This window comes from Carcharodon carcharias, chromosome 4 (assembly GCF_017639515.1).
Source record: "Carcharodon carcharias isolate sCarCar2 chromosome 4, sCarCar2.pri, whole genome shotgun sequence".
NCBI lineage: Eukaryota > Metazoa > Chordata > Chondrichthyes > Lamniformes > Lamnidae > Carcharodon > Carcharodon carcharias.
This window is the reverse complement of record NC_054470.1, coordinates 49507637-49534805: the sequence shown is the minus strand read 5'-3', so window position 1 is coordinate 49534805 and position 27169 is coordinate 49507637.

Here is a 27169-nt window from a genome sequence, read left to right as displayed (position 1 = left end):
ATTTTCCATCATTTGAACTCCAATACTATTCAGTACAGCTTCTCCAAGACTGACATTCTTCCTTTTAAAAAAAAAAAGCAAGCTGGCAGCAGCACACGGTATCCACATAACATCGTTCAAACCCCTGCTAAACACAGAGGCAGCTGACAACACAGAGGGGGAAGCACTATGGGACCCTCTTGGCTGCAAACTACAAATCATGCGCATGGGGTGCGCGCACCAAATTTACATCCTGTGCATGTCAAATGGAAATCAGCAACCCCTGCATCCAAAAACAAAGGCACACAAATTGAGCCCAAAGATCAAAGAAGTGTGCAAGGAACCATCCCAAAATTATCTTTGGGGTGGGGGCAGGGGGAAGAGGAGAGAGAAGCTGATAGAAACAGAGGGAAAATGTTAAATATTAGGTCCAACAAAAGTAATACACATCTACTTTACAGTATGTGATCGAACAACTGTATAAACTTGGGATAAATAACATCCTCTCCCCCTCCCAAACCCCCACAAAAATGGACTGCAAGAGAAAGAACTTTGTCTTTTGCAAAGAAAGACTACCTTATTTACAGCATAAAAGCTTTCCTTCACAGTGAAAACGTCAGCAGGAAAAGTATTTGGCATCGCATTTTGCTGTTCTAGTGAGGAGAAAATTGAAATTTACATTCCTGAAGACTGAAACAATTACAGAGGGTGAAAATGAAAATCCTATTGTTAGTGACATTTTAGAAAACTACTGCTAATGGGTTCCAATTAACTCACCCATATGTTTTAATCCCATGTAGCTGTGGACTTGAGACCAAATATTTTAAAAATGATAACTCACCCTGAAGTGGCATTTTAAAATATACATCATACTTTTGATTATGATGCAACATTAAAACAACTGTTCAGCACGTGACCACAGCATTCCAAACCGGATTCTCAACCTTCATCAACAGTTCAACAAGAGCCTAACAGAAATAGGCTTTCCACAACTGTTGGCCAATAATGAATAATTTAATACACATTCTTCAGGTTACATTCCCTGGATCAAGCCTTTCATTTTTGTTCCACCTTTCAAAATGGTGCACATGTTTCGCCTCAGATTGTACCATACCAATTTCTGGGAAATAATGTGTGGAGTGGTCAGGGGGGGTTATTACCAATAAATCATCTTGAGAAAATGAATTACTACAGTTCAGCTGACTCATCCAAATATACACTCCTTTTCTCCACAGGAGCACCTGGCTCAAGCTTCCCCACTGAGCTGAAAGCCACAATGTGGGATCTCATCAAGTCAAGCTTTTTCTATGTTCAAAAGCCAACCCCAAATTCAAAATTTGGGACTTCACTTTGATTAATTGATCTTACATTCTTAAGTTACTTTTTATGGTCTAAGCAAGCTACAGGAGTTTTTAAAATCACCTCTTCCAGCAGATTACTTGACTACAAGGGACAGTGCAAGAAGACTGGTGATCAGAGGAGGAAGAGTGCTTAGCCATACACTGTGTCCCCCAACACCAAACAGAAGAAGTAGTTGGCACTCATTCAGCCTACCAGCGCATGCATGGTTCCTCCCACTGCTGACATAGTTCTGCACGTGTTGAATGCTCACCACTCAGGTGCTGCATCCCGCTCGCCACCCTTCCTCTCAGCCCTGCTCCCAACCCTTCACTGCCTCTAGCTCCCCATTCTGGCTCCCGACCCATTGCTGGCCCAGTTCTTGACCCTTTGCTGCCTCCTGCTCACCACTCTGACTCCCGATCCCTCACCCCCGTAGCCTCCGGATCCCTGGCCCGCTCGCCACCTCACTGGCCTTGTCTGACCTGCAAGCCACTCCTATCATGAGCCCTCTCTGCCTCACCTGGGGCAAGTGGAAGGCAACAAGACACAGGGTGACAAGAGGGACAGCCAGGTCAAATCACAGTTTTATTGCATGCGATCCCAGGATTTTCAACTGGCATTCTGGGTTCAATATTTTGTGAAAACTGCTTACCTTAAGCATGGTATTAGGTTGTCAGAGTGAGATCACATATCATTTAAGACTCTGCACATTGGAGAAACATTTGGGGGAAAAAAACAACTTTATTGGTGTTGCACTTGTTAAAATATCTTTACACTGATCGGTATTACTGATGGTCCTATTCTTTGATGCAGGCAGCTACCAGTGGCATTGCTGGCAGTGAAGTCATAGGTACTGCAACTGCATGTACACCGTGTACCCTCTGCAGCTGCAGTGTCAGCAAACACAGCCTTAGCCATACCAGTCTAGCTGTTTTGGTGTGGGTAGGGTTGCAAGGCCAGCTGGTCCTTTTCTGCCCATCATTTCCATGTGTTGGTATGCAAAGACCTTTCTAATTTTGGCACCTAGTGGTAATATCAAGTTATACAGGTACAACTAGATATTCAACTAATTTAGTCACAGCCCACTATTGTGATTCATTATACAACTAGGATCAAACTTTATGTCATCACAAGGAGGGGACGGTTCCACACAAACGCTGCAGTTTTGCAGCTCAAATGGAGCTTGCAAATCGTACCAGACAAAGCACCTCAAATGATAAAACTCTGTTTTGATACTTAAGCACCTGCTTGAAAAAGTATCAGGCAAACACGGCTAGGCAACCAGGAAAGGCTACCCAGTTTTAAGAGGATGCAAACATAAGCGATAGAAATACACATGATATTCCTTCTAAAGTGAAAATGAGACAAAAAGGTAACAAATATGAAATATTTCACACGGAGCAAGATTTCAAATTTTATTCTCAAAGCTAGTATTTGCTGTTTACATAGCTATGAAGTTGCTGACTCCTTTGAATTAGCTACACTTTTTTGAACAACAACTAAGTAAATTACAGTTTGCATAAAACACAATGGTGGCCATGCATAAAATAAAAATGGTGGCAACTCAATACAAGTATTAATTAGTAATATTCTAGGTGAGGTGCTTGGAGTAAAAGCTCATATATAGTTACATCGAGGGCTGCTTTTAATCCTCGCACCCAATGAGAATAGGATAGGTGGGTAATGAAAACAGATGCAGTGTCATCTCCTCTGGATTGGCACGACATTTATGCCTGCCACCAGTTTAACTGTCGTGCTTTGGCGTGCACACAGCAGGTGAGTGAGGCTTATGGCTTAAATAGGATCCAGGCACAATTTTAACGCACAGTCACACCAGAGAAAACCGACAGCAGGTAGCAGACTCAAAAAGACCAAAACGATACAATTTGTAATATCTTCAGAGGCCAAGAGGAAGGAATGCCCCTCCAGTCCCTCAAGAAAATCTAACGTTTCCCCTACACCAGCCTCATTCCCCCAACTGCAATTAGTCTCCAGTGCCCACCCCACCCAATGCTCTTAATTGAGTGATGGGGCCGTTCCTGCAGCTGTCTAATAGTGGTCTCCTCCCACCCAAATTCCCATTCACTGGCTAAGTGCTATTTCCTGTCAGGTCCAGGCAACACTCACCTGGCAACTGGAAATGAGGCCCAGGCCTCACTCCACCATGGCCAGGTGCAAATGCTTAGGCCAAACAGTTAATAGCCCTTGAAAGCCATCTGGCAGCCACACAGTCAACGGATCACATTTATTTTTGAAGATCTGGTAACTCTTGGGTATCTATAAATCAAAGAATGGACATCCACAAATAAAAAGTTGAAATTGTAGGAGATAGGCTGCAAATAGATAAAATATTTTATTTTATTTTTATCATTATATTTCAAGAAAGGTTTACTCATCAGTTTTCACAAAAGGCATAGTTTTGTCCTGCCTTTGATAATCATCTTTAACAAAAGGCAATGATTAGACTCAAATGGAATTGTCAACATCTCAATCTCCTCTGCACACAAATTGAACCTCAATCCTTCGCTGCAACATCCAAAAAGCTTGCTTTTCTCATGTATTCATCCCTCTCACCCACCCCCCACCAAATAACGCTTTGAAGCTCAAGTCACATCTAATTTTTAGATACTGTTCTTATATCTATGTAATACCTTTCATATTCTGAGGCAGGATGCAAGAAAAAGCTCATTGCCTGATACATGATCCCTCTTGCACAAAGCCCTCTTCTCTATGTTTCTATGAAGTTCAAAGGTCTAAAAAGGGAGGACAATAACATAGTGACAATGTTACTGAACTAGTAGTCAGAGGTCCGAACTAATGGTCTAGAGACACAAGTCCAAATCCCGCCACAACAGCTGGGAGAATTTAATTTTAATTAACCTGGAATAAAATGCTCGTCATTAATACCAGATTGTTGTAAAAACTCATCTAATTCATTAATGACCTTTAGGGGAGGAAATCTGCCACCCTTATCCATTCTACACATTACTCCAGATCCACAGCAATGTGGTTGACTCTTAACTGCCCTCTGAAAATGGTGTAAAAAGCCATTTAAAATACTGCAGAAAAATGCACTGTGGGTGCAATCAGCAGCATTAAGTGCAGCAGCATTTAAGGTTTCAAGAAGAAACAACATTGCAGTGTAAGAGTCTGGCAGATACAGGGTCAATGTGGGGCTAAGTACAGTCACATATGCAGAGTGATGCAAGGGACATGACCCAGACACGGGGATCAGTGCAGTGTTGAGCAGAGGCATAAAAACCTAAACATGGAGATAGCTCCTAGCCTGTACCCTTCACTGTACATAGAACCATTGAAAAATTACAGCGCAGAAGGAGGCCATTCGGTCCATCTTGGCGATGCCAGCCCGAGGACACCCTGGTGCCCTTTCTAATCCCACCATCCTGCACCTGGCCCATAGCCCTGCAGCTTACAGCACTTTAGGTGCAGATCCAGGTACTTTTTAAAAGAGTTTAGAGTTTCTGCCTCTACCACCAACTTGGGCAGCGAATTCCAGACACCCACTACCCTCTGCGTAAAAAAGTTCTTCCTCATGTCCCCCCTACACCTTCTGCCACTTATCTTGAATCTATGACCCCTTGTTCTAGAATCCTCCACCAATGGAAATAATTTTATCCTGTCCACTCTATTTATTCCCCTCATAATTTTGTATACCTCAATCAAGTCACATCTCAGCCTTCTTTGTTCTAAGGAAAAAACCCCAACCTATCCAATCTCTCCTCGTAGCTACACTTTTCTAACCCTGGCAACATTCTTGTAAACCTCCTCTGCACTCTCTCCAGAGCTATTACGTCCTTCCTGTAATGTGGTGGCCAGAACTGCACACAATACTCCAGTTGGGGTCTCACCAGTGTTTTATACAATTCCAACATTATATCCTTACTTTTATATTCTATACCTCTGCCAATGAAGGAGAGCATTCCATATGCCTTCTTTACAACCTTGTCTACATGAACTGCTGCCTTCAGGGGCCTGTGTACTTGTACGCCAAGATCTCTCACTTCATCTAGCCCTCTTAGTATATTCCCATTTATTGTGTAATCCCTGTAACTGTTTGACCTCCCTAAATGTATGACCTCACACTTCTCTATGTTAGAATCCATCTGACACTTTACCACCTACTCCACCAACACATCTATATTGTTTTGGAGATTATGGCTATCCTCTACACTATCCACTACTCGGCCAATCTTTGTGTCATCAGCAAATATTACCCCTCCCCACATTCACGTCCAAATCGTTAATAAAACACAAACAGCAAGGGTCCCAACACCGAGCCCAGTGTTAAAAATTATAAATAATTAGCAAAAAGGGGGATCGGAAATAAGGGGGTAGGGATGGAGGAGAGAGTTCATGATCTGAAATTGTTGAACTCAACATTAAGTCCAGAAGGCTGTAAAGTGCCTAGTCGGAAGATGAGGTGCTGTTCCTCCAGTTTGCGTTGAGCTTCACTGGAACATTGCAGCCAGCCGAGGCAGACATGTGGGCATGTGAGCAGGGACATGTGTTGAAATGGCAAGTGACAGGGAGGTCTGGGTCATGCTTGCAGACAGACCGAAGGTGTTTCGCAAAGCAGTCACCCAGTCTGCGTTTGGTCTCTCCAATATAGTGGCGACCTCATTGGGAGCAGCGTATGCAGTAGACCAAATTGAGGGAAGTGCAAGTGAAGCGCTGCGTTTGGGTCCTTGGACAGTGAAGAGGGGGGAGAAGTTAAAGGGGCAGGTGTTGCACCTTCTGTGATTGCATAGGAAGGTGCCATGGGAGGGGGTTGAGGTGTTGGGAGTGATGGAGGAGTGCACCAGGGTGTCCTGGAGGGAACGGTCCCTACGGAATGCCAACGGGAGGGTAGGGGGGTGATGAAGGGAGGATGCGCTTGGTGGTGGCATCATGCTGGAGTTGGCAGAAATGGCAGGGGATGATCCTTTGAATGTGGAGGCTGGTGGGATGAAAAGTGAGGACAAGGGGGACCCTATCATGGTTCTGGGAGGGAGAGGAAGGTGTGAGGGCAGAGTCACGGAAGATGGGTCAGGCACGGCTGAGAGCCCTGTCAACCACCATGGGTGGGGACCCTCGGTTAAGGAAGAAGGAAGACATGTCAGAAGCACTGTTTTGGAAAGTGGCATCATCGGAACAGATGCGACGGAAGTGAAGGAACTGAGAGGATGGGATGGAGTCCTTACAGGAAGTAGGGTGTGAGGAGCTGTAGTCGAGGTAGCTGTGGGAGTCGATGGGCTTGTGATGAATATTGGTGGACAGTCTATCACCAGAAATTGAGAGTGTATTTCCATATACATTGTGTAAAGATTTGGGGGAAGGTGTAGCATAAGGGTTAATGTGGGACTGAGTACAGTATCAACCAGTGATCAAAGTGTCATGACCCAGGGGTCAGTGTGGTGTTCAGCAGAGAGGTGTGAAGACCTAAATTTGGAGATAGCTCCTAGCCTGTACATGTATAAATATTTCTAGTAGTTAATAAAAGACTTAGTTAACTTATTGAAGACTATGAAGACTTCTTTAAGACAGATTGTTCTGTAACTAACAGCTTTCCAACAATCACCTTCTCTAGGGCAATTATGGATGGCAATTAATGCTGGCCTTACCAGCAACACACTCATCCCAAGACAAAAACAAAACCTGACCACCCAGCCATTACCTCACGCTGAACTTATCTCTTGCAGCCTCTGCTCCTAAAGATTAAAATTTACTGTCATCTAACCATCACTTACTTTATTGAATCTTCAGTTTTTAATCTTGGTGGCATTCTGCATGGCTTCGGCCTTCATGGATTCCTCAATTAAAACACTTAATTTACATTTGGGAGAAGACCAATATAGAGTAACCCGATAATAAACACACCTCATAATTCACATTTTCCTGCATTGGTAGATTTTTCCCAAATACAAAGTTAAAACAAATACATTACTAGTTTTCATTTGTAATAGCTGGGAGTAAACAAAAGAGTGAGGCTAGAGCAAAGCAGCATATTAAATGTTGAATCAGGTTTTGTACAAAACAAGATGTGGCACTGAGCAGAATTGATGATTTAAGGAATATCGACTATTCTAATCTAACTTGGTCTGCTTTAATGAGTGAGTATTTCTCAAACAAACTGTAATTCCATGCAGTTTTCCATTAAATGCATATCAAGGTCCCAAAACAGCAAATTGAATGAATAGGAGGAATCTGTCCTTTTGAGAGAAATTAATCAGTACACAGGGCAATTCTCTCATTCTAAGAAGGGAGTTTGAGGTCAACATCAAATGGTGGATGGGACCTTATTTTGAAGTGTCTCATTTGTCAGATTGCACATGCAACCATGCTGCCCTTCCATAGTAATATAGAAGTGTAAACATGGATTGTGTGCTCAAGTCAACAGCAGGGTTTGAACTCTCATCATATTAACTCAGACACAAACACTACCTGGTAAGCCAACATTTTTATATCCATGGAATTACATTTACAAAAGCTGATGCTTTTAAGAATATAAAAATTATTTAACCTACAAATTAAATTTGTAAAATTATTTCTTGTGTCATTAGTTACCTTATGCAGTGAATGTTCCAAAGTTGGGTTATAGCTGCAGAATGTGAACTTTACAGAATGCAGCATTGGTGTACACACTGGATTAGTACACATAGTTCTGCTGTCACAGAGCTCCACTAAACCTGCTCCAGATGCTTAATGTTGCACTACATCAAAAGCCACTCACTTTGTAGCCCCCAATATTTCATGTTAATGGGGACCAGCTACAACACAAGCTTAGCTCTACTAGTTAGTAGAGACAGGCAAGATTTTTGTGATACGTGTCAAAAGGAAATATTTACAACAAACCATCGACCTTTTATTGCAATCCCATTATGTAAGGTAAATGCAATTGAAACCACTATGAAAACAGAGCTTCCAGATAAGCTATTGGCGCAGTAACACTGCTGTTGTTGACCTCACGCAGTTCTGACTTCGGCCTGCAGAAACAAAAAAAAAAACAAATTCAAAGAGCCTTCATCGTACAAAAAAACTAAACTAAAAATGGTAAATGCCACCAATAAATAATAATATACTCATTGCTATGCGTCTCAATAGTTATGACGTCTTCATTAAACAACGGTACTACAGTATTGAAATACAGCTGGTGTAGGTTTCCTTTTTCCAGAATAGGATATTAACCTAATTTGACTATAGCACTTTGCCTTCGCAAATTCAATTTGGGGAAAAAAAAGTTACATCTAAATTACAAAACCACCTCGTGCTTACAGAAATGAATCAAAGTAATCAAATCTTCTGAATCATTTATTGTTTTCATCTCAAAATTCATAGCTCAAACTCCCAATATTCAAATCTCCGCCTGTGGAACATAAACTGAGAAAAATGGGTGCATACTCTTTCACATTTGATTAATACAAGGCCAACCAGCTTCCATTCCTTTATTTCCTGGCATTTTCGCTGGTCTGAGAATTTTGACATTTGTAGTCATTAAAAATTACTCAAACTACAGCATGTGACTTTAAGGTTCACTTTTAGGCTACAGATGCCTCAGTATGACAATGCTACAGGAGGTCAAATCTTTCTATTTCATTTGGTACCCTTGAATCTACTGTACTTACCAACTACTGTATCATCTCCAATCTCGCTTTCTCTCTCCAAAATTCCCGACAGCATTGCCACCTTGCAAATCTGTTCCTATCTTTCCCAGAACTCCATATTTGAATCCTTCCAATTAAGTTTCTGCCCTCACCACAGCACTGAAACGGCTCTTAAAATCACAAATGACATTCTAGGTGTGACAAAGGAAAACTTTTCCTCCTTAGCCTTCTCGACCCATCTGCAGCCTTTGACGCAGTTGACCATAACATCCTCCTTTAGCACCTCTCCACTGTTATCCAGCAGGGTGCAAGTGCTCTCACCTACTTCTAATACCTATCTAATCGTAGCCATAGTGTCACTTGCAAAGGCTTCTCTTCCTGCTCTCCCAGTGTCCCCTCCCATGTCCCCATAAGGATCTATCCTTGGCCCACTCTTTTTTCTCATCACTATGCTGCTCCTCAGCGACATTGTTAGTTTTCACATGTATGCTGACAATACCCGGCTCTACCCCAACCACCACTTCTCTCAACTTCTCCACTGCTGCTAAATTATCAGACAGCTTATCTGACATCCAGTACTGGATGAGCAGAAATTTCCTTCAATTAAACATTAGGAAGACTGAAGCAATTGTTTTCAGTCCCCTTTCCAAACTCTGCTCCCCAACGACAAACTCCATCCCTTTCCCTGGCATCTCTGATCATTGCCAATCTGTTCGCAACCTTGGTTATCACATTCGATCCTGAGTTAAGCCTCCAAAATCATATTCGTGCCATCTCCCAAGACAACCTATTTCCACCTCCGTAACATTGCCTGACTTTGCCCATCTCAGCTCATCTGCTGTTGAAGCCCTCATTCATGCCTTTATTACCCCTAGAAGCAACTATTCTAATGCACATCTAGCCGGTCTCCCACATTCTACCCTTCGGAAACTTGAGCTCATTCAAAACTCTGCTGCCCGTGTCTTTACTCGCTGCAAGTCCTGTTCCCTTATCACCCCTGTGCTCGTTGACCTATATTGCTTGACCGGAAGCCAATTACTTGATTTTAAAATTCTCATCCTTGTTTTCAAATCCCTTTATGGCCTTGATCTCTAATCTTCTCCAACCTCACAAGCCTCTAAGGTTACGACTAGATAGGTAAGAATAGATTCAGGCAAGTGCAGTCCCACCCAGCTGGAAGACAGTGGAGAGGAGGAGGATGGCATACATATCGAAGGCTGCAAACAGGTTAAGTAAACCCCCTGATGAGGAGGAATGGTTTATCACTGTTTACAGCATTTTCTATTTTGATCACATTCAAGTTAGCTATTTTTCATTTTCGCGCCATTGACTGCTCTCTGAAAGATCTGCAAAATTAGCACTTTGCCACTCAGTCAGAACTACAAATAATCCTTCCTCCAAATTAGGCAATTCAGCCAAACAAAAACAGACAGATGTACATTGAGCTTGGGTTTGTGCCTATCCACTATATCCATTTTTTAAATGTAATATTGACTATTACCTTTAATACAAATAAATCCTTTGTAACTTCATTTAGCTTTTAGTTATCAAAACAGATTAAGCTATGACTGTACTGCAGCCACTTCAAGTAATTCCTCAGACCAGGAACATAATACTGGAAATGCTTCTTTAATAATTCATTTCTTCAGTCACTATCCAATCAACAGCAATGAGAAGGATCATAGCTTTTCTACGCAAGTATGACACTTCAATTTCTCAAGCAGACAACACTAGGACAGTAATGAAGATGAGTAAAACAACCAAGTGGGCAAGAACTGCATTTACAGTCTTTTTACAATTTCACTTGCCACACTGCACATTTGAGAAAGAAAGTTTTACATTCAAGTCATTTGTATTTACCCCACAATACCTTCAGAAGCAGAGCTTTGTAACGAATGTGTGCAAGGACAGTATTCCGCATATTTGTCACAATTGCTTGGTCACCCCTCCCTACCTTATTTATGAGATGGGGATAATCAAGGTCAAGCTTGCATTTATTGAACATATTTGCATGCTCTTAGGATACCCCAAAGAGCTTGCCAACAGGTGGATTACTTTTAAAATGCAATTACTATTAGGTGGACAAATTCAGCAGCCAATTTACACTTAGTGAGCTCCCACAAATAGCAAATGAATATACAACCAGTTAAACAGTTTAAGCAACACTCACTGAGGGAGGAATGTTTGCTATGAAACTAGCAGAACTCCCTATTCTTCTAATAATGCCACGGTATATTTTTACATCCATTTGACCAGGCAGACTACCCTCAGATTAGATTCACTTCCAAATGAAGGCACCCCTGACTGATGTCCTCAGAATTGCACAGAACTGCCAGCTTTAGATTATGCACACCAGGCTGTAGTTGTGTTTGTCCCACAATATTCTCAATCGTATAGGCCCCAAGCTCTTTAGCCTTCCCTAAACCTCTTCCTTTAAGGCCCTCCTTAAAACCTACAGCTTCAAAGAGGTGAGCTGTCCTAACGCATCCTCCTTTGACTGTCAACTTTCGAACAATTATGCTCCATGACACTTGGACATTTTTTTCTACATTAAAGGCTTTATGAAACAAAAATTGTTGCAACACTACAGGACACATATATGATCACCAACAGCAGTTCGCATGATTAAAATCCACATAATTCTCTGAACAAATTATAAAATGACGTAGAGGGGAATGTTCACTAAGCTTGCAGCAGAAAAGTTACAAAGGTTCAGGGATATGTGCTGATACTGACTTGTCAACCATGTAATTTATTTGATTAAGAATCTTGTCAGGCAAGGGTGTTTGACTTTAAACATTACAGCATTCAATGCTCTCCCTAATGTATATAGCAGTTTTTTCAAATCCTGCTTTCCATTTGTATGTCAAATTGACCAAAAATTGCAGAACACAAGGGGAAAAAGCATCCGTGACACCAATTGCGGAGTTGCCACCTCTCCCTACTGGGATAGCCAACAGCATCCTCTTCACTGTTCTTTGCAAATAAATGCAGTGGGGAAATGGGGGAAAGCAGAGGGAGACTGCTTGTGGTTCAGCCCCCTGATGGCTGGATGGAATGGAGGGAGTCTAGTAGTGGCCTCTCTCCCCTGCAACCACTAGTCATTAGATCTTGAGCAACAACAACAAAAAAATATCCATTTCTCCTTTCTGGAACTCACTGGCAGCACTTGTGCTTTAAAATCAGAAGACTGTGGGTTTAAGTCCCCTTTAGATGTTAATCCAAGACTTCATCTGCCCTCTCAAGTGGGCATAGAAGATTCATAGAATCATGACAACACAGAAGGTGGCCATTCAGCCCACCATGTCTGCTGGCTCTCGTAAGGAGCAATCAAGTCATGTACTACCACTCCCCTACCCTCTTCCCACACCCCTGCACATTCCTCCTTATTCAAACATCAAGAAAATTTAGAAAATGCGGAAATATCTACGGCACAGAAAGAGGTCAAGTCGCTCGTCGTGTCCACGTCGGTCAAAAAACAAGCCGCCCAGCACTTTGTTCGTAGCCAGAGAGGTTATGGGACTTCAGGTGCATATCCAGATACCTTCCTTAAATGAATTGAGGGTTTTTGCCTCTTATACCCTTTCAGGCAGCGAGTTCCAGTCCCCCACTGTAGTATTAAGGTTAATAAGGGTTAATGCATGGGACTGTAAATAGCATCTCAATGATGTAAGGGGACACATGACTAGGAGAGGCAGGGGAGAATATTCATAACCTCAGCAGTGTAAGACCTAGTCATAGATAGTTCTATTGTATCAAATAAACCAGCTATTTGAACATACCAACATCTCAGTAATCATTCCAAAGCTAGACTAACCAGCATGCAACATCTGCCACCCTCTGAATTTTTATTTTCCTCAGCTCCTCTCTAATCCTTCTACCAATCATTTTAAATCTATACCCCAAGTCATTGACCTCTCTGCTAAGGGAATAGGTTCTTTCCATCCAAGCTCCTCAACCTTGTATACCTTAAATCAAATCTCCTCTTAGCCTCCTCTGTTGAGGAAAACACCACCAGCTTATACAATCTTTCCTCAAAGCTGCAATTTTCTAGTCCTGGCAACATCCTCGTAAATCTCCTCTGTACTCTCTCTAGTTTAATTACAACTTTTCTGTAATGGAAGTTAGCAGAACTGCATGCAGTACTCAAGTTGTGGTCAAACTAACGTTTTACATAGTTCCAGCATAACCTCCCTGTTCTTACATTCTATGCCTTGGCTGATAAAGGAAAGGGTTCCAAATGCCTTATTAACTACCTTATCAACCTGCCCTGCTATCTTTCAGGGATCTGTGGACATGCACTCCAAAGGTCTCTTACTTCCTCTACACCTCAGTATCATCCAATTTATTGTGTATTCCTTTGCCTTATGAGGTGATGCATTTGAGAAGGTCAAACATCTCCAGGTTGAATTACATTTTGCACTTTTCTTCCCACCAAACCAGCCAATGATATCTTCATGCAGTCTACAGCTACCCTCCTCATCATCAGCCATGCGGCCAATTTGTATGTCATATGCAAGCTTCTGGATCGCCATCTCTACATTCAAGTCCAAATCATGAACATATATCACAGAATGCAGGGGTCCTGCTACTAAGCCCTGCAGAACCCCACTGGAGACAGCCTTCCAATTGCAAAAACACTCATCAACCATTACCCTTTGTTTCCTGCCACTGAGTCAATTTTTAAATCTAGCTTGCTATATTCCCCTGCATCCCATAGGCTTTTATTTTTTAAATAGTCTGCCATATGGGACCTTGTCAAAAAGCTTGCTAAAATTCACAAAGACCTGGCCAACGACACTACCCACATCAATCCTCCGATCCTCCGTTACCTTAATTCCATGGCACTATTTTGAAAAGTCGAGATGATTATTAAAAAGGCATAAGGGATCCTTGGTTGGATGGAGTATTATGGTTATTCCGGTCACCATATTTTAGAAAAGATGTCAAGGCCTTAGAGTTAGGGTGCAGAAGAGATCTATTGCTTTTTTGTCCCTGGCACAAAACTATGACATGGACAGACTAGTGAAACTGGGGATGCTCTCTTTTAAGAGTGAGAAGGTCAAGGGGAAATTTAATGGAGGTGTTCAAAATTACAAAGGTTTTGATTGAGTAAAGGAGAAGTTACAGTTTCCAGTAGCATTAGGACCTATAACCGAATGACACAGATTTAAAGAAAACTGGCACACGAACCAGAGGTGATAAGAAGAAAAAATATTTGCACATGAATTCTGATGAGTAAGCAAGCAAGCAGAGCGTGAAAGGGTGGTGGAAGCAGATTCAATAAACTTAAAAAAGGAAAACAGATTAACACTTCAAGGAGAAAAATTTACAGAAAGCAGCACTAACTGGAGGAGAACACTCAAAGCCCCAGCACAGTCACAAACCTTCTGTGCCATATAATTCTGAACAAGGGAATTTTCCCTGCAGTCCTGGCCAACAGTCACCACTCAACCAATATTACTAAGCAGATTCAGCTCTTGGCACATTGCTGTTGGTGGAAGCTGGACATCGACTGCCACATTTCCTACATCACAAATGTGACTGCACTTCAAAGTACTTCATTGGCTACATCCTGGAATCATGAAAGGCATATATAAATGCAAGTACTTTTTTCTTGTCACTTTAGATTCTGCAGTGGAAGCCTCATTGCAGCAGCAAAGTTTTCAACTTTCTGATGGCAGTTTCCTGCAGCTGATGGGGATCCCATCTGGAGCTGACCAGTATGTCTAATGATGCTCAACTGACAAAAGCAGCCAGGGATACAGTTAGATTGGAACAATAAGTGGAAATTCCACCCTACTGGCCACAGGAATACCCAGCCCTGTGATGACACTTCATCTCGAGGTACATTTAGCCTACCTACACATTCATAAAACCATTGATTTATCCACATAGTTCAAAATGTATCTGCTCATAATTATGTATTAATGCATTTATTCTTACTTAAGTCAAACTATATTGATTCAGGTCGGGGGGTGGGGGGGGACACAACATATGGCCCTAACATAATTATTCATGCAAACCACCCAGGAGTTCCAGCCAGTAACCAGTTTGGGTTAAGTGGTGGCCAGTTAAACCACATCCCAGGTGGCCTGTTCCCTCCCCAGGATTGTGAGACCATCTGCTAAAACGATACACAAGAACACGCTGGGGAAGTACCAAGTTCCCTTGTGCTTCCCTTCTGTGCAGCAAAAACTAGCTCAATGCTTTCCCACAACAGATCCAGGAAACGACATTGTTCATAATTCTCCAAGTAATGAGTGTAATACAGCCTTGCACATATGTGCATCTATGTTCTTGGAATTACTTTCAATGGTCTAATTCAGAGCCGTCATACACCCAAAGCATTGTGAATATCTGAATCAAAATAACCAATTGAGGAGCTGTAGAGAAGAGAAATTAAAAAGTAGGCAAAAGCATCAAAGAGCAATGAATAAGCCAGGACAAATCAGAAACTTAATCCCTACACCCCTCATCACTTTCAACCCCAAAAGCAATGGCTCACTAGCCAGTTACAAGAAACTGGCTAAATTGCTCAAATAATTGTATCAGCATTTCCACTGCTAATTTGCTGCTTATTTCAGTGCAAAAGCTGACCAAACAAAAAATTGGCAAAAAAAAGTCTTCAGCTGACTTATACAATGGGGAAATTAATACTGGAAACGCCAAGAAGTTGCAGCACAAAAACCGGATCACACAGTCATCATAAGTAGTTGCAGCACAAAAAAACCACAGGTAAAACAGCTTCAAAGATTTATGCTCATGTAGCATAAGAGTCCAGTATAGAAAGGGTTAACGTGGAACTGAGTACAGTACCACCCACAGTGTGAAGTAAAAAAAAAACACATCACCCAATACAGAGGGCAGTCCTTGGACTGGACAGAGATGTGTGCAGAAGCAAGCATGGAGACAGCTCCTGGTTTATGGCCTTATACTGTATAGGTACATAGTTCCTAGTAGTTAAAAACACGAACTACATAGGGCTCAGTACCTCAGTGGGACCTACCAAATCTCACACACCTTACAACACTTCAGAAGAACCTCCTTCCACCTCTCCTCACCTAACACCATCAATATATCCTTCTATTCCTCTTCCCCCTTATCTGTTTCTGTAACTTCCCCTCAAGAGCCCCAGCCTGTTCAACCTTTCCTGATAGGTATAGCTTCCCAGTTCTTGGAGAACCTGGTAAATCCTTTTTAAACCTTCTTGTAATGACTTGACAGAGCGGACGTTTCAACAAGAAACAGAAAGTTTACTGCAGAGAGCTTTTCAGGTGCTACATGCTCGATTAGGACTGTCGTCAGGAAGCCCCACCACCTGGATTTCCTGCGCTTAAGGATCATTGGTCGGAGCCTCCCAGAACGTCACATGACCCCAACAGACAGCAGGCTTCAGTTACTACATTTCCTCCCCCTTTTGATTTTTTTACAATTTCTATTTACAGGGAAACCTTTGAATATCCAACATATACATACATACTTAGCTTCAGGTGATCAAAGATCAAGGGCAGAATTTTGCCCTTGATAGGCAGGTGGGCCCCACCAGCTCAGCGGTGGGCGGGCAGCCAATCGCCGCAATGGGACCCGCTGCCATTTTAAGTGGGTGGGCTAATTAAGGCCCGCCCAGCGGGCTGCCCAACGGGAATCACTATGTGCTTCCTGTGCAGGGGTGGGAGAGATTCCCCAACTATCAGAGTGAGTTCTTTCACGCATGCACACGAAAGAGCACAGATCGTCCTGAGGCAAAGTGCTGCCTCAGGGAGATCGCTGAAAGGCTGACAAATAAAAATAGAATAAAAAATTCATTAACATGTCCCCCTCATGTGAAAATGTCAAACGAGATGGGATATGTCAATGAAATAAACAAAAACTTTATTAAACCTTTTTAAACCCGCCACTGGATGAGGTTTGTAAAAAAAAAAAAATCACCTACCCGCCTGTCCATTGGTCCCATGCGCCGAGCCGAAGTTTGAACAGGCCACTCAAAATCATCGACAATTGGCAAGTTAAGGGCCTTAATGAGGCCTTTAATTAATGGCGAGTGCGCATCCCGTTGCATAGCGCGCCCGCCGACCGAAATATCGCGATGCCACCGCTGACATTGGGATGCTCACGCAACATTTTAAGCGCTGGCATGCAGGTTCCGCCACCCGCACGCCAGCCAGAAGATTCTGCCCCAAGTCTCAGAGGTGCTCTCCTTATACTATTAGAGCAGCATAGCTTTACCACGAGGTCCCACAACAGGATTGACAGGATCTGGAACTGCAGCATGAGACACATCATTAGAAAGTGGCAGTTCTGAGTTTGGCAACCCTACAGAGACATTGGCATGTCTATTCTAGGCTGATCTGTCACCTCAGGAAACGAAGATTTGATGTTAATCACGGGCGGAATAGTTGGTTTTTGGAGTCTCTAGTACAAATGTGATCTACGTGCTTACGAAGGACTCTATCTTCCAATTGTACTTGGAAAGATAATGGACCAGTCTGAGTCAACAGTTCCAGGAACCCAACAAGGTCCATTTCTGAAATTCTGCACGAATACCCCCATGTCACCTACACTGTGCGAGCTTTGCTGTGTACATCTCAGTTCAACTTCTGATTACTGATTCCGCTCTACCTTCCGCTAAATTTGGAAACATCAGGCTTAACCTTGTACTTAGGCGGCGTTTCATCAATAATTCAGATGGTACTGAACCTGTAGTTGAAGGTGGTGTTGTACGTTAATGGAAAAGAAAGCCGTAAAGTTGAGATTCTAGAGTACTTTCTGATAACATTTTATACCAGACTTGAAAGTTTATACAGCTCTCTTGGCTAAACTATTTGATGAGGGATGATAAGGGGCTGTTTTAATACATCTGATACCATTCAGATTCAGGAATTTTTGAAACTCTGTGCTGGTAAAGGCTGTACCATTATCAGAAATGATGATTTCAGGTAGGGAATATGCGCTAAAAGAGTGACGCATCTTCGCGATAGTTGCAGTCGACGTTGGCGAGTTGACTTCATACACATTCATCCATCTAAAATGTACATCTAGAAATCAACAAAAGCACGGTACCCATGAATGATCCTACATAATCAATGCGTAGTGTAACCCAGGGTTGACCAGGCCACTCCCATGGGTGCAGGAGAGCTACAACAGGCAACTTCTGTTGTTGCTGACAATGGAGACAGTGCTTGACTATGCCTTAAATGCCTGGCCGCCAGACAGCTTTGTGCAAGCATCTTCATTTTTGGAATTGCCTGGACGTGCACTGTGTAGCATTGACAAGAGTGGTTCTCTACCTGGTGATCGACGACGACGATGACGACAACTCCTCCTCGACCCCCACAACAAAATTCCATCTTGACAGCTTAATTGTTTCTGGCATGGAATGGTCTTAAATCTTCAGATACAGACGAATTTGACCATCCTTGCAAAACAAAATCTCTGACCTTCGACAATATTGTGTCTCTGGTCATCCAATTTGCTTCGCACACAGGAGAAAAATCCACGAAATTCAATAATAGCACAACTTCTTGTGGAACAGCAGCATGTAAAATGTTATCTGGTAACAGGAGGCGACTGAGTGCATCTGCATTTGCAATGTGCAAGCTAGGATGCAAAAGTATACTCATATGCAGATATCAGAGCCCAACGTTGTATTCTTGCTCGATGCTATTGGCAGAATGGCCTTATCCTCACTGTATAAATCCATTTTCCATTCCGAGATAACATGGCTCCTATAGCATAAGAGGCATCACATGTTCACACCGACTCTTTTGATGGGTCGTAATATACCAATTAACACAATGGATGCAACAATTTTACTTTCACAAAGGCTTCTTTCTTGTTGTGAATCCCACAACTAATGGTGATTCTTTTTTAATAAAAAGTGAAATGGTGCCAACACAGTTGATAAGGTAGGTAAGAAGCAGCTATAGTAGTTGATCATACCCAGGAAAGACTGGACTTTAGTTACACTGGATGAAAGTGCATCTTTTATTGCCAGAACTTTGTTTGCCAGAACATGGCGTCCTTGTGATCCAGTAAGTAACTTATAGCACTTGAAATGTGCATTTTTCACTCTTTAACTGTGCACAGTCTTCCATGAACCTTCTTAGTACCTACTCCAAGTTGGTCAAATGTTCGGTCTCGGTTGACCCTGTGTGAGCAGATCATCATCCAGGTATACTACCACTCGGGGGAAGTCCTTGCAGGAGACTCTCCATTGTTCTCTGGAAGATAGCACATGTAGACAATGCTCCAAAGGGTAGGCAAGCGTACTGATAAAGGCCCTCATGTGTGTTTATAGTCTCGTATTCTCTCAATGTACTATCCAATTCCAATTGCTGGTAGGCGTGGCTCATATCCAATTTCATTTGGACTTGTCATGAAAATATAATTCAATATTGTGATTTATTGTAAAGGAAAGTTAATAGTGGTGTATGTGTGTTTTAACTGAATTGGAGACAGCTGGTCTGGAGGCTTTGAGTCATCAACAAGAAGTTAATGCTAAATATGCACCTTCAACACCTCTTTGTCCTTTTGTCTGTGACATCTTTTGGTTATCTCCAGCTATCGCCGGCCCCTTACCTAGCTCTTCTTGTTCCAAACCACCGCCCCCCCACCCACAACAAACCAGCTTATATTTCACCCCTTTCCTATTTTTACTTAGTTCTGTTGAAGGGTCATGAGGACTCGAAACGTCAACTGTGCTCTTTTCCACCGATGCTGCCAGACCTGCTGAGTTTTTCCAGGTACTTTTGTTTTTGTGCTAAATATGTAAACATGGCTGAAGTTTTAGAATGTGAGGTATAAGAAAAATTTGCATTTTTAAGCAATATTAGTGTAGAGTAGTTTGAATTTCAGAGATAGTAAGATGTTACACCTAGCCAGAAGAAGCTAAGCCAAACAGTGTGTTTATTTTTCCCCCAAAGGTTACTGATAAAATTAGTACTATGAAAAGATTTATATTATGAGAAAAGGTAAAGTTCCAAAGGCATATCAGAACAATGGAATTTGCATTAAAAAAGGAGAAACATATACAAAAGGAGATAGAATTCCTTCCCCTCTGATGTACAGCTTAAGATCTAACAAGTGTGAAAAGCCTCCAGCATCTATGCATCAAGTTGCTGTCTAAAAGGAATCAAAGCTGAGAAAACTCACTTTGAATTCTCCTATGCAAGGTAGTGTTGATTTGCCTGGGTCTGTTTAAATCTTTGTTTTTACTGTTGCCTTAATGTAGGTGTAACCAGGAGCCAGATTAGTTAGAGGTTTTAGGAGCTATTATAGTAGTAATTTGTAGACCTAGGTGCTTGAAAAATTGCTTGTTAGATTTATTTTTTAAAAATTAAAATATTCACTAAGTCTTGATGGATGATCTGACTGGCAGGCATCATCTGCCATGTCATAATTACCTCCAGCCAGCTTTGCATACAAGTCATCTACTCTTGGAATTATGTACTTGTCTAGTTTTGTTGCCTTATTTACGGTCAATTTATAGTCCCCACAAATGTGTATGGTTTGGTCAGGCTCAACCATTGGAACTATGAATGCTGCCCACTCCGAGAACTGGACAGGTTGGACGATGCCCAGCTTTTCTAACTGGCACAGTTCTACATCCACCTTCGATGCACAAGACATAACTCTGGCCTTAAAGAAATATGGTGTCACCAGAGGATCCACATATCTGGCCTGCGTGCCTTTTAACTTCCCTAACTCATTCCAAAATACCGTGTCGTATTTCCTTAGTTCAGGAATTCCTCCTGTTTTCAGGTAAAATACCTCAGACCAGTCAAGCTTGATCTTCTGTAACCACTTTCAACCTAAAAGACTAGGTCCTTCTCCGTTCACTATTATCACAGGCAGCTGGGCTCTCTGTTGCCTGTAAGACATTGGTACTGATGCCTTTTATCTAAATAGATTCTCCAGTGTATGTCTTTATTTAGCGGTTTTCCATTCCAGGTTAATTGGCTGCCTACCTTAATTTACGTATTTGAAAGTGTGCTCGCCACCACTGTAGTTGGTGCACCCCTATCCTCCTCCATTATTAGTGGCTTCTCATCAACTTGGATTGTAACAGAGACAGATTCAGTTTTTAACAGCGGTTACGTTATACTTGGAATAAATGTCGTTTTTGGCAGCTTCAGATTCTGCTGCATTTTATAATTCAATCATGTTAGTTTGCTGCTTTATGGGTTGTTTTGACTTTGCTCTGCATTGCCTTACTATATGACTTTTCTAATGGCGATAATGGCATTCTGCTTCCTTGAATTTACAGGTGCCCAGTCCGTGGTCACCTCCACATCTATAACAGTTTAATCTTGGCGTTGTTGCTGAAGTATTTCTACTAGGCCTTTTCATGTTTCTAACAGTGGACATTGCATCTCGCTTCGATGCGGTGAGTCTGGTTTTTGTGCTACGTTCAGTGGTAGGTTCCCATCCACCATGAAGAATGTTGCCATGTTGTATGTGTTGTAAAGCCTGTGAGTCTCTCGCAGCACTTTCCATGGTGAGAGAGATTCCTAAGACGTGCTTATAGTCGATGTTGACCTTGGCGTGTAAACAGGGCTGTATGACATCATCGAGAATTCCACAAACTAACCAGTCCCGCAGCATCTCATTTAATATATCCCCAAAGTTGCAGTGTTCTGTCAACTGCTTCAGGTTCACTACATAGATTGCGATGGCCTCTCCTGGGGCTGTAACACTGGAATTAAATTTAAAACGCTGCATTATTACGGATGGCTTTGGCTGGAAGTGTATTTTCACGAGGTTCACTAATTCATTATAGGACTTAGAATTGGACGCGCTTGGGGCCATCAGGTTGCGAAGGCGATTATATGTCTTACTGCCGCATACACTCAAAAGGATGGCTTTCTGCCTTTCTTCCGTGGTAATTTTGTTTGGCACGAAATAAAATCCGACTGGCTCCAGTCTTCCATAGTCGCAGCATAAGGATTGATTCTGCTGATGAATGGTATGACTGGCAAGTAGTCTTTTTTTTTTTTACGTACTCATGGTAACAAGGGAAGTGTAGTGTTGGAGCTATTTCGCTAAATGTAATGACTCAACGGAGCAGACAGGTTTTAAGTAGAAAAAACAACTTTATTCCAGAGCTTTTCAGATGCCACCTGCTCGATCAGGACTCTCGTCAGGACGCCCCACACCCTAGATTGCCCATGCTTAGGGCTCATTGGCCAGAGCCTCCCAGAACATCACATGACCCCTGACAGACAGAAGAGGCTATACCTTCAGTTACTACACTTCTCTAATGCCTGTGTCCTTTTTATAGTGCAGACTAGGCCTGTTCACAAAATGTAATCTAATCCAAGTTCTAAACAAGTTTAACATAACTTTGCTGCTTTTCAATTCTTTGCTTCTGGAAATGAATCCCAGCACTTAAGTTTGGGTTCTATCTTTGCAATTGTTTTTGACTTCTTTCTTTAAGATTCTCATCTTCCCTTTAGTAATTACCTCCTTTGTTGGACCTTCTCTGGTTGCTTGGGTCTCAGGTTTGATTTTAAAATTTTATCTGGACCTTCGGTCTAGAGATTTCCAGACGTAGAGAAATTGTGCGCCTGGGATTTTCCAGTTTGTTCTAATCCCAGTCCAATAGTTACCCAGAACCCTGAATAAGCAGGTGTTAGGTCACTGCACAAATCTTAGCAGGCTCCCCCACCTCTGCTGGAAAGTCCACCAAGAGAACTTGGCTGAGGAAGCTGCAGGAACTGCTGCGTTGTAACATATGTCTGGTGCCCTCTGTTGCTGGCCCCCAAGGTTTTTTTTAAAAAAAAATTACTCCCCATCAACCATATTAGGCAATCTACTGCACAGGTTTTAAATTTTGAAAAGAACTCTTGCTTCAGCCCTAGCAAGATGGATGCCAGACATTCTGATATTCCTAGAACACAGTACTTGGAGGGTGCAAATGCTAAGTATATCAGATGATGTATTCTCATCATTTATAAAAACAAAAAACTGCAGATGCTGGAAATCTAAAACAAAAACAGAATTACCTGGAAAAACTCAGCAGGTCTGGCAGCATCGGCGGAGAAGAGTTGACATTTTGAGTCCTCATGACCCTTCCACAGAACTGAGTGAATATAAGGAGAGGGGTGAAATATAAGCTGGTTTAAAGTGGGCGGTTAAGGTGCCCCCCATCTTAAACCAGCTTATATTTCACCCCTCCTTATATTTGCTCAGTTCTGTGGAAGGGTCATGAGGATTCGAAACGTCAACTCTTTTTCTTCTCCGCCGATGCTGCCAGACCTGCTGAGTTTTTCCAGGTAATTCTGTTTTTATTCTCATCATTTGTATGTTATTAGCATCAATGGAGCAGTTTCAAAATAATCTTGTTTATGGTCATCAGTTAATCTGTGGTCATGCATAAATATCCTTCCTAAGGTGCATTTTGTGACTTGGTAGTTTTCACCGTGCTCCTTAGGAACCAGGATATTAAGAATGTGGCACAACAACTCATTACCAGCCTCCATGAGGAAAAGGAATGGGGTGTTATAATATCTGTTGACAAATTGTAGGGTGTGAAAGAGAAACATAATTCACTCTCCCGCCTCTTCAGATTACGAAGAATCATACAGCACAGCGGGTAATCATTCAGCCCATTATGTCTATGCTGACTCTTTATAAGAGCTATGCAATTTGCCCCACACCCCAGCAAAATGTTTCCCCTTTCAAAATATTTACCAAATTCTCTTTTGAAAGCTGTCATTTAATCTGCTTTCATCGCCCTTTCAGGTAGTGCATTCAGATCATAGCCTGAAAGTAAACTTTTTTTTCCTTCACATCATCATGCCAATCACCTTAAAACTATGTTCCCTGATTACAGTTCTGTCTGACACTGCAAACAGTTGCTCATTTGCTCTCATCTGCATCCTCTCCAAAGCTTTGCCATGCTTAAGTATGATGCCCAAAATGTTCATGATACTCCAGCTGAGGCTGAGCAGTATTTTAGAACACTTCAGTATCACTTCCATGCTTTTGTATTCTAATTCCCTATTGATAAGACATGGATCCCACATGTTGTTTTTTCACAACTTCAACTTTCCTGCCACTTTCAAGGGATTCAATACATATGCAAATTATGAAGAAAAAGGAAAGCTTTTGAAGACAGTAGGAATGAACAAAAAGTATATGTCTTAAATAATGCACATCTACCAGGGATAAAATAATAAATGTAAAATGAAGTGAGGTAAAAGGTAAAGCTATTTGCATCAGAAAGGAGGTGGTCTTAAAGTACAGTCTGTATTCTTCAGTGGACAGGAAGATGCGTCACATTTTTAGCTTATGTCATGACTACTCTGACAACACAGCATGTTCCCAGGGACGCACACCGAAACAAACATCAACTGCAACCGGAGGATCAGCAACTCGGTAAAAGACACTCTTTGGTCTGCCCGTAACTTGTTGGTCTTCCAGCGCAAAGAGTTGTCCCCAACCGAGTGTTGCAGACTGGCACATTCCAAAGTCCAGGACTACGTGCTGAGGGACGCACTAAAGCTTGGGGCAGCTGCCGCAAAGGCGCAATGGGGAAGGGTTGCAGCCTAAGACATTTCTGCCACAGTGCACCGAAGGGCTGGGAACTGTAAAGAGCCCCTCGGGATGTAGAGCTCAAAATGAATGTCTGCCAATGATTGTAATATTCATTGTTTGTACTGATACACCTTGTGATTCATGTTGTAAAAGTTGAACCTGATTGTATTTTTGTGATGGTGATTTTGAAAATGGTTTGAAATGTTGAAGATTTATGAATAAAGTATATTTTTGCAAAAAAAAAAGAACACAGCATGTGAAAGAACGTAACATTAAAAAGGTGCTCTATTTGCAGTAGCGGGCAGGTAAAAAAAAAGTGTTTAGCGTCCCAATCCTGCTTCACTAATCACGCATCCCCAGGAAACACACCGTTTCGCTGGCAGGTGGCTTTCGATTCACCCGTCACCTTGCTACTTCATGCCAGGTGACATATTTAAGGGGCAATAGGAACAGAAAATGCTCTGAAGGGTCATACAGACTCGAAGCATTAACTCTGTTTCTCTGTCCACAGATTTCCTCCAGCATTTTGTTTTTATTTCAGATTTCCAGCATACAGTGTTTTGCTTTTATCTTAATATTTAAAGTGCAACCGTGCACACACCAAGTGCTTCTTAACCAGAACTGCTGCACAGAAGACTTCCCGAAAGGCAAGAAGACTGCAGCCCCATGATTCAGTGACACGTCCCTGGAACGCCTTTTGGATGCCATAGAGGCCTGCCATGATGTCCTCTATCCCTGCTCTGGCTGCATGAGGGGCAGCAACATCGTCAATCTGACTTGGGAGGCAGTGGCGACAGTGGTCAGCGCCAACGCCCTTCAAAAGAGGACAGCCACCCAGTGCCGAAAGAAAATTAATGATCTCTTCCAGTCCATCAGGGTAATCACTCTTCTCATCACTCTCAACTGACTCAAACCCATCACACATCCACAGGGCCCTCACGCACTGTCAATTCAAAGGACATCACTATTCACTCACACACACCTTCATTATCCTCATCCTGTCCATGGGAACACACCATGCACACATGCCAAGCATCCTGCTTGCACACACTCCATCTGTATTCATGCAGGATAAGTTGGCAGAGGTCACAGACTGGTGGAGGAATGCCTGAAGATCAAGGTCCTCATGGATTTTGAAAATAGTCATCCAGCTGGCCGAAGATTTGGCCAATTCCTGTGCTGATGGTGAAGTCGGCAGTGCTCAACCAAGTGAACCGAATGCAACACCCATTCCGTGAGGGGTATGTCCTGTTTCACAGGCCACCACCATGCACAAATTACCACCCCTTGCTTTCACAGGAACATTTGGGAAACAGCCGAGCAAGTCCACGATCCAGGTCCTCCAATCAAACCCAACAAAATCTCTGAAGAGGAACTGAAGGCGCCTTTCACTGAAGATCCGTCACAGCACTCACCTAAACCCTCCACCAGTGCAGAGACACACACTTCACTGGGAACTAGCTTTAAGAGAATGGCCTCGGGGTCACAATCTGGTAAGCACATCACACTGTCTGATCCACAGCAAGTGGCAGCAGGGACTTGAAGTCCCCAGCACTGAGGACTGCTGGAGGCCAGAAATTTGCTAAGTCCGAGTCAGATGATGAGCCTCTGGACTTGGTCATGTCACAGTTGCTGGAGCTGCAAAGACAAGTTTGGGAACATCAGGGTGAGATGTCCATTGCACTCCTCAGATTACAAGGCACAAGGGAGGAGTCCATCCACCTTCTGTCTGAGGTGATGGTGCAATGCCAAGGTCAACACTAGTAGGATGGCCGTTTCCATGGAGACCTTGGTCCAGGACATCAGTCCTGCACAGGCTCAACTCCATCACTGACGCCATTAGTTGACCTCCAGTAGTGTCAACAGGAGAGGAGTGTGGAGCAGCTTGATCTCATTCCAGCCTCCCTTCTCTTCAAAGGAGTCAAGCCAGCGCCATCCACCCAGGTGACTCCAGGAGTGTCTAGCCCATCCAAATCTCCTCTTCCTGTGACCCCAACAAATCCAGCTCCACATGTCGAGGAAGTTGCCACTGCCACACAGCAGGACCCCAAAAGCAGGCCAGTGCCCAAGTCTCCACCCTCCAGAGGACTCCAGTTAATGTCATTACAGACAGGGCATAGCAGTCAGTAGGCTGCCTCCACCTTTGCTGTGGATGTCAGAGAAGCACCAAGAAATAGCAGCAGGGTTAGGAAGGTTAAGATGATGTAACTCTCAAGTCCAACCAAATAAACTAAATTAACAAATCAGGGGACAAATTAAAAAGGCAGCCCCTTAAAGGGAAACTGCAAATACAAAAGACAAAATTTAAAGGAAACTTACAAAAATTAAACCAAAATGCGATTAAAGGGGTCAATGAAACACCCCAGCCCCCACCAAGCACGGAAGACCTTGACAGTGCTGGCGGACACCATGTGTTCCCTCTCTAGAGAGGCCAGCTGTAAAAGAGGAGCAAACAGTCGGCTGGATGATCCCCCCTCAAATCGCTCACTGCCTGAACCTGTTAATGGCCAACTTGGCCAGACCCAGGGTCCTCCTCCCTTCCCACACTCCTCCGCACCAGGTGCCCTTAGATCAGGTGTGTGGGACTGAAGTGCAAACATAGCAACAGTAAAAGGATCTTCAAATAACTGAGAAGGGGGTGCAGCCTAGCGCACACCCCCTTGGGAGTCCTTGAGGCGGCACATCCTATGATTGTATGGGACTGCTGG